Source organism: Quercus robur, chromosome 6, assembly GCF_932294415.1.
Source record: "Quercus robur chromosome 6, dhQueRobu3.1, whole genome shotgun sequence".
Classification (NCBI taxonomy): Eukaryota; Viridiplantae; Streptophyta; class Magnoliopsida; order Fagales; family Fagaceae; genus Quercus; species Quercus robur.
Window position 1 is genome coordinate 18,682,171 of NC_065539.1, and position 7,823 is coordinate 18,689,993.

General features: G+C 34.6%; 1 long non-coding RNA gene across 1 annotated transcript; it reads left to right on the forward strand.

Moving 5' to 3' along the window:
- The first annotated feature begins 456 nt into the window (after positions 1-456).
- Positions 457-4,779, forward strand: LOC126733106 (uncharacterized). The gene is made up of 2 exons (XR_007659619.1): positions 457-806; positions 4,200-4,779. It is a non-coding gene; the product is annotated as an uncharacterized LOC126733106 (long non-coding RNA).
- Positions 4,780-7,823: the final 3,044 nt, after the last annotated feature.

Genomic DNA, 7,823 nt, shown 5'->3' on the forward strand with positions numbered 1-7,823 from the left:
ATATTTTTATATTATAATATATTTAATTTAAAATCTATTTTTGGTGAATTTCTTGCTCATTTGTGATATTTTTATCTAAATTTTGTGTTATACTTTGTTAATTACTAATAACATATTTATCCATTGATCATTTTTGAGACTCAATTAGTTTTTCTTCTTTTTTTCTTTTTAAAAATTTTTCATATCTAGATGCATATTTTCTAGTAGACATTTCTAATCAAACAATATATTTATAAAGACTAAAATAAAAAATAAGTGTAGAGCAAATGAGAAATAAAACATGATTTATATAAAAAGTATTATTGTAGTTTCACTGAACAATAACAAGTTTTTAGCAATCTCAACCTGCATAAATAAAGATCTATTCATTATATTACCAATATTTTAAATATATATATATATATATATAAACACAAGATTAAAAAAAAATTAAAAAAAAAACACAACACTGTACAAGCCCAGAGCCCTAGCCCAGCCAAGAGGATGCCTGCCAAGATGGCACCCATAAAAAACATAAAACAAATCCTATTGCCAAAAAAAAAAAAAGGAGGGGGGGGGGGGGGGGGGCTTGAAGGCCCAAACGTGGTGAAACGTCCAAGTACCTCAAAAGTCAAAACTCAAAAGTCATTCAGCCATTCTTCAGTTCTGTAGAATCAAAACCCAAACGCAGCAGTGAAAAAAAAAGAAAGAGATTGGAGAAAGCTTGGTCTAGGCCGGCCCTGACAATGGGAGTGGAGAGAAAGAATGAGAGAGGCGGAGAGCAGGAGCTGAGAGAGAAAAGCAGAGCAAGAATGAGAAAAAGAAAGGTAAAAATATTAGGAATTTGAAGTTTTTTATTTGTTTTGACAACTTGTAATTGTGTATTTGGGTTTTGGTTTTTTATTTTTTTGAGAATTCGTGGGTTTGCTACCACGTTGGGTTTGCTTTATCTTGGTTTTTTTTTCTTTAGATTGGATTTGTAATCTGTTGTTTAGGATTGATGTTGAGCATTTTTTTCTTGGTGGACTTGCTCTATTACAAATTTATTTATTTATTTATTTTTCGGATTTTAGTACAATTTTTTTTTTTTTTGCTTGAAAGTAGAACAAATAAAAAAAAAATTTATTTGAGGATGTTCCTAATTTTTTTTTAAGGGTAAATAAATAATTTTTTTTTTAATTATTATATATATATATTTTTTTCTTTAGGTCAGGGTGTTCCTGGGAACACCCTGGCCTGTACGTGGCACTGCCACTGCCACCAAACCTATATAGATAACTGAAGAAGTTGGATTTGTTATGCACGAGCATAGGCATTTTTTTTTTTCCTTTTTTAATTTCAAAATTTTAGATTCATTGTAATTAGAGGTTTATGCATAAGACCAGTAGGATTTATACGTTTTTCAATTACTGAAATAGTTAGGAGTGAGATGAGAGCTAGCATTGGAGAATAAAGACAAGTTAGACAACCATATCCACGCCCACACATGAAATGATAACTTCAAACTATGCTATTTTGGTGTTATTTTTTTGGGATTAGGTCTCATTTCACTCCCGACTTCAATGCTCGTTTCGATATGAAGTTGGCTAATTATTTTGTATTTGTTTAGGAATCATTTACCTAGTTTTTAGCTAAAAGTATTGTGGACAAAACTTAAAAGATAGCTAAATAAAATTAGTTGATTGTGTTTTTTTTTTTTAAATTTATTTTTGAAAGTACAACAGAAAAAAAAAAAAAAAAAAAAAAGAGTAAAATAATAGAACCCACGATGAGCAAAAAAGTGAAGGGAAAAAGAAAGAAAAGAAATGGACGAGCAAATGATGTAGCTTTTTGACCAAAAAAGCTACTTTGCCGGTGTGAAGGAGTAAGCAAGTGAAGTTGGGAAATAAAAGAAGCTTAGCCGCGGCCCATGGGACCTGCAATGCAAATAGTAAAAAAAAAAATTTCATCAAAAAGCTGGATTTAATCGGATCCCAAATAGTAAAAAGCTAGATTAAGTTGATGCAAGGCGGTGGACAACTGTCTTAAAGACAAACTTTATTGAGGCCAGTGAAATCTACCTAGCTAGCTTCACTCTCCTCTTCTTGGATCCAAATCCCTCCCTGTTTAACCAACCATTTTAAGAGCACTTACATTAATGTTTGTATAATTGAAAAAGTACCATTTTTTAATCAACTAGTCGCTAACCCGTGCGATGCACGAAAAATGTATTGAGTACAATATATAATTTAATCTTTGTTTATTTTACTACAACACCAAAATTGAATTTGTCAAATAAAAAAATAAAAAACAGTTGATAATTACAATCTATAATATAAGCCAAGAAATAAACTTTGAAACCAATATGAACAAAATCCACGTCAAACAAAACCATTTCGATCATTAAGAATATGACTCACTAAAGTCATGAAAAACACAGGATTCATTACCAAAAAAAAAAAACATCTTTAGTCTTTATAGATTTTGCCTAAGTACCCAGATACGATGACACATACTCACACAAAAAGAGATATAAACACGAACAATTAAAGAAAAAATAAGAAAAACAAAAGAGACGTAAACACGGACAATTAAAGAAAAAATATAGGAAAAAAAAGTTAGGAATAGAAATATAAGATAAAGATGGGTTACCCTCAAAAAGAATAATCCATGGATATTCATTGAAATCTTCTAGATAATTTCTGATAATAGAAAAAATAAAACCCAAAAGTTATGATGTTAAAACTTCCAAAAGGCCAAAAAAAAAAAAAAAAAAAAAATCAGAAGATTCAAATCTTCAAAAGTATTGAAATAAAACAATATATATATATATATATATAATTACGCAATAGAGAAATACAATAGAAAGAAGGGAATCCATGATTATAGTTTTTCCACTTATGTATTGGACTCCTCTCCTTCTTCAGTCAATGCATCAAGGTTAGGGTTATTTGATTTGTTCAATAAAAATTTGAAGATTTAATTAAAAGATTCAGGCCCAGCAATTAAATAAACAAAACAACAATTGACAAACTTAATTAAAAGATTCAGGCCCAGCAATTAAATAAACAAAACAACAATTGACAAACTTATAAGAAAAAGCAACAAATCTATAATTTTTATTGAACAAATCAAATAACCCTAACCTTGATGCATTGACCGAAGAAGGAGAGGAGTCCAATACATAAGTGGAATATGTGAATTGTGAAGCATGAGCCGCCCTCAAAAAAAATCTTGAAGAAAAATAAGTTTTAAGGAGAAAATTGTGTTGCGGCAAAAATAAGTTTTTGGGGCTTAGGTTTTCTACGCAAGCAATTCTTAAATAGGAGAGAGTAGAGGCGGTGGGAGAGTGTCTTTATTTGGCTAGAAGTCTAATTTGCATTGGAAAAGGAAAACAGTGATGAGGTGGAAAATTTAATTTAATTTAAATTTAATTTAAATATTGTGCTGACGTGGAAAATTGTGGAAGCTTCAAAAGTTTCGGTTTTATATATATTAAATAAACAAAACAACAATTGACAAACTTATAAGAAAAAGCAACAAATCTATAATTTTTATTGAATAAATCAAATAACCCTAACCTTGATGCATTGACCGAAGAAGGAGAGGAGTCCAATACATAAGTGGAATATGTGAATTGTGAAGCATGAGCCGCCCTCAAAAAAAATCTTGAAGAAAAATAAGTTTTAAGGAGAAAATTGTGTTGCGGCAAAAATAAGTTTTTGGGGCTTAGGTTTTCTACGCAAGCAATTCTTAAATAGGAGAGAGTAGAGGCGGTGGGAGAGTGTCTTTATTTGGCTAGAAGTCTAATTTGCATTGGAAAAGGAAAACAGTGATGAGGTGGAAAATTTAATTTAATTTAAATTTAATTTAAATATTATGCTGACGTGAAAAATTGTGAAAGCTTCAAAAGTTTCGGTTTTATATATATATATATATAGATTAAGCCCAAAATTCACTCATATTGATTAGACTATGCAATATTATATAAAAATATTATTTGGCCTAATTTTGTCGTTATTTGGTTACAATTGTGTTACAGACAACAAATTTTGATTCCAAGATTATTTTTGCTGAAGAAAAATTCCTGGAATTCTCAAATTAGGATGTTCAATATTTTTTTTAGGTAGATAAAAATAAAACATGAAAGCTTTTAAAAAATTATGCCTATTAATTTCTTTTTGCAAGTATAATTTTATTTTCGCAAGTAAGGGAATATGAACATCCTAGCTTACTTGTAGAGCCACCAATGTATCATGGGAAGGAAAAACCAACAGAAAAATAAGAACACCACAGGCAAGAACAAGATGGAATCCTCCTCCACTCGGTCAGTATAAAACGAATTTCAATGGTGCAGTGTTTGAAGAAACTAACGAAGCAGGTATAGGGATTGTGATCAGAAACTCTGCTGGTGAAGTAATGGCGTTGTTGTCCGAGAAAACTCCGCTCCCATCATTAGTGGAAGCTGTTGAGATACTTGCAACTAGACGGGCAGCCAACTTTGTGTAAGAAATCGGTATTGCTGACTCAATTTTTGAGGGTGACTCCCAATCTATTGTTTTGGTTCTAAAAAATGGTGATAGGTTGAATTCTGATATTGGTCATCTAGTTATAGACACTTTGTCTTTTGTAAACACCCTTCGGAGTTGATCATTCTCTCACACTTATAGGCAAGACAAGGCAATGCAATAGCACATGCCTTAACTAGGAGAGCTGGACTTTGTTGTTCGTTTGAAGTTTGGATGGAGAATGTTCCTCCAAACATTTTTAATATTTTGCAAGCTGATTTACCAGCTAACTAAATAAAGATCAGTTGTTAGATTTCTCAAAAAAAGCTTGTTTTGAGGTTTTATCATGGTCGTAGAAGATCTTATTATTATTGAATCACTTGTGTTAATAACTCGCATGAATTTTCACCTTGTTAGCAAAGAAAAAATTTATTATCAAGAGATAATTATTCCAAGCCATATTTATTATAAGGCATTTAATAACCGAGCATTTTATGATTAGGACATTAGTTAATAAGTAAAATATATTTTCATTCAATCTCATCAAATTTTTTTTTCATTAATTTAGGAAACAAAACGTAAATTAACAATGAATTTATTATTAGGACATATATATTGCAAGATATAAATTTATTAGGGTAAATTGCAAATTACGCTCCTAAAGTTTAGAGTTGATTGGATTTTACACCTTGAAGTTTCATAATTTGGATTTTATCTCCTAAAATTTGGGGTGTTTGAATTTTACACCCTGACATTTCAGAACTTAGATTTTACCCCTAAAGTTTAGAGTTATTTGGAATTTACACCCCCAAATTCTGAAACGTTAGGGTGTGAAATCCAAACACTCTAAAATTTTAGGGAGTAAAATTCAAACACTCCTAAAATATAGGGGGTAAAAATCCAAGTTTTGAAACGTTAGGGTGTGAAATCCAAACACTCTAAAACTTTAGGGAGTAAAATCCAAACACTCCTAAAATATAGGGAGTAAAAATCCAAGTTCTGAAACGTTAGGGTGTGAAATCCAAACACTCTAAAACTTTAGGGAGTAAAATCCAAACACTCCTAAAATATAGGGGGTAAAAATCCAAGTTCTGAAACATTAGGGTGTAAAATCCAAACACCCCAAACTTCAGGAGGTAAAATTCAAATTCTAAAACTTCAGAGTGTAAAATCCAATCACTCTCAAACTTTAGGGGTGTAATTTGCAATTTATCCAATTTATTATTATTACTATTACTATTAATTAATGGGTCATGCTAACGGGTACCCTTAGGGCAATGGTTAATGATGGTGTAATGAAAATCCATGTAAGTCTTATCTCGTCCATATGAGTCGTCCAAAGAAAAGAGAGAAAGAAGGAAGATCCTCACCCAAGTTCAACCTCGTCCATCCGTACTTAAAGGACGGACGAGGTTACTGCACCATGAGCATGTTTAGCCTTAGATGAACATATCTCCACCAGGTGTGAGAGAAATCGAACCATTGCTAGTCGAGTCTAACCGTTGTGGAATGCAGACCCAAATAATGTAACTTCCATAGCAGTTATGGAAGTTACCTCCGAGCCTTTTGGACTCCTTAATAATAGGAACGGTTACCAAACAAATAACCGCTCCCCGCATGCTATATAAACGCTCGCCAACAAAAAAGTAAGGGATTCTGATTTCTGAGACTTCCAATTTACTGGGAATTACAAAAAGGCTAACTTTACCATCAGAGGATTCTTGGCCGGCTTCCATCGGTTTCCTCTGATTTTCTGTTCGTTTTCTCAGGAATCAGTCACAAACTCATCAACGCCCAAGACTTTCAGCCCACTGATATCACATGATTCATCAGTTGGCGCCGTCTGTAGGAAGGAAAAGGAATTTTTTGCGTTTGAACTTCATCGTTGAATTCTGCGATTTCTTTCTCCGACAAAGGACAAGGTCAAAGGCTACTAGCCCAGGCCCTCAAGAGAGCAAGGGCGACCGTCAATCGGTGCCTACCATGCAACCATCTTCTGTCCAACACGTGCAATCCATGGCTGCCACTATGGCGGAGTTAACCCACCAGAACCAGGAGTTGGTCAGAGAACTTAATTTAAGGAGGCAACGTCACAATGGGAGCACTGAAAGACAGGCCCAGAGTCAAGATGGGAGGAATGTTGAATTTGAAAGCCAGTCGAGGGGTACCGCTTCACGGAGGGTGCCTTATTTGGAAAGGGAAATGGACCAAATAAGAAGAACTATGGATGAGATGAAGGAGAGTATGAAGAGGACAAACCCTGTAGAAGATTTGGTTCACAGAACTGATTCTCCCTTCATGGCTTCCATCAATGCTCACCCTTTGCCACCCAAGTTCAAGATGCCTTCTTTAGATTCATATGATGGGACGTGGGATCAGTTTGACCACATTGCCACCTTCAAAACTACCATGCATCTTCAAGGGGTTCCGGATGAAATAATGTGCAGAGCTTTCCCTACTACCCTTAAAGGACCCGCACGAGTGTGGTTTAGCAAAATACCTCTGAACACGGTAACGTCCTTCGAGGAGTTAAGCAAGTTATTTGTCAACAATTTTATCGGAGGACAGAGGCATAAGCGTTCCTCGTCCAATTTGCTAACCATAGAACTGGGAGAGAATGAAAGTTTGCGGTCCTTTATTACGTGCTTCAACAGGGAAGCCTTAGCAGTGGACGAGATGGATGACAAGCTCCTTTTGGCGGCTTTCCACAATGGGGTTCATTCTTACTTGTTCATCCACAAGTTATATGAGTAGGAGCCTCAAACCATGGCTGAACTCGTCCATTCAGCCTAAAACTTTATGAATGCAGAAGATGCTATCATAGCCAAGAAGAGGAAGAGAGTTGAGAAAATGGAAGCCAACCCAACATGCCATTCAGAACAAGGTCCTCGTCCTAAAAAGGGACGAACGAAAGACAAGAAGGATCGAGACAAGAAGGCGAGCCCCTTAACACGAAGTCAACAGTATACACCACTGAACGTGCCACTCGAGCAAGTCCTCATGCAAATCAAGGTTGATCCTTCCTTGAAATGGCCAGAGGAAATGAAGGGAGATCCTAATAAGCGCAATAGGAATAAGTATTGTCGCTTCCATAGAGACCATAGGCATGATACGGACGAATGTTTTGATCTAAAGTAGCAGATTGAGAATCTTATAAGGCAGGGAAAATTGAGGAGTTTCCTTGGACGAGACCACAAGTACGAGAAATTCAAGGGTAAAGCAGAAGAGTCATCACGACCACCTCTCGAAGAAATCAGAGTTATCATAGGAGGAAATTCTACAGGCCAGTCGTCCAAGTCCAAGAAGGCATACCTAAAGGTGGTGCAGAGCGTCCAACTCTCTAGACAGTCAGCCAGA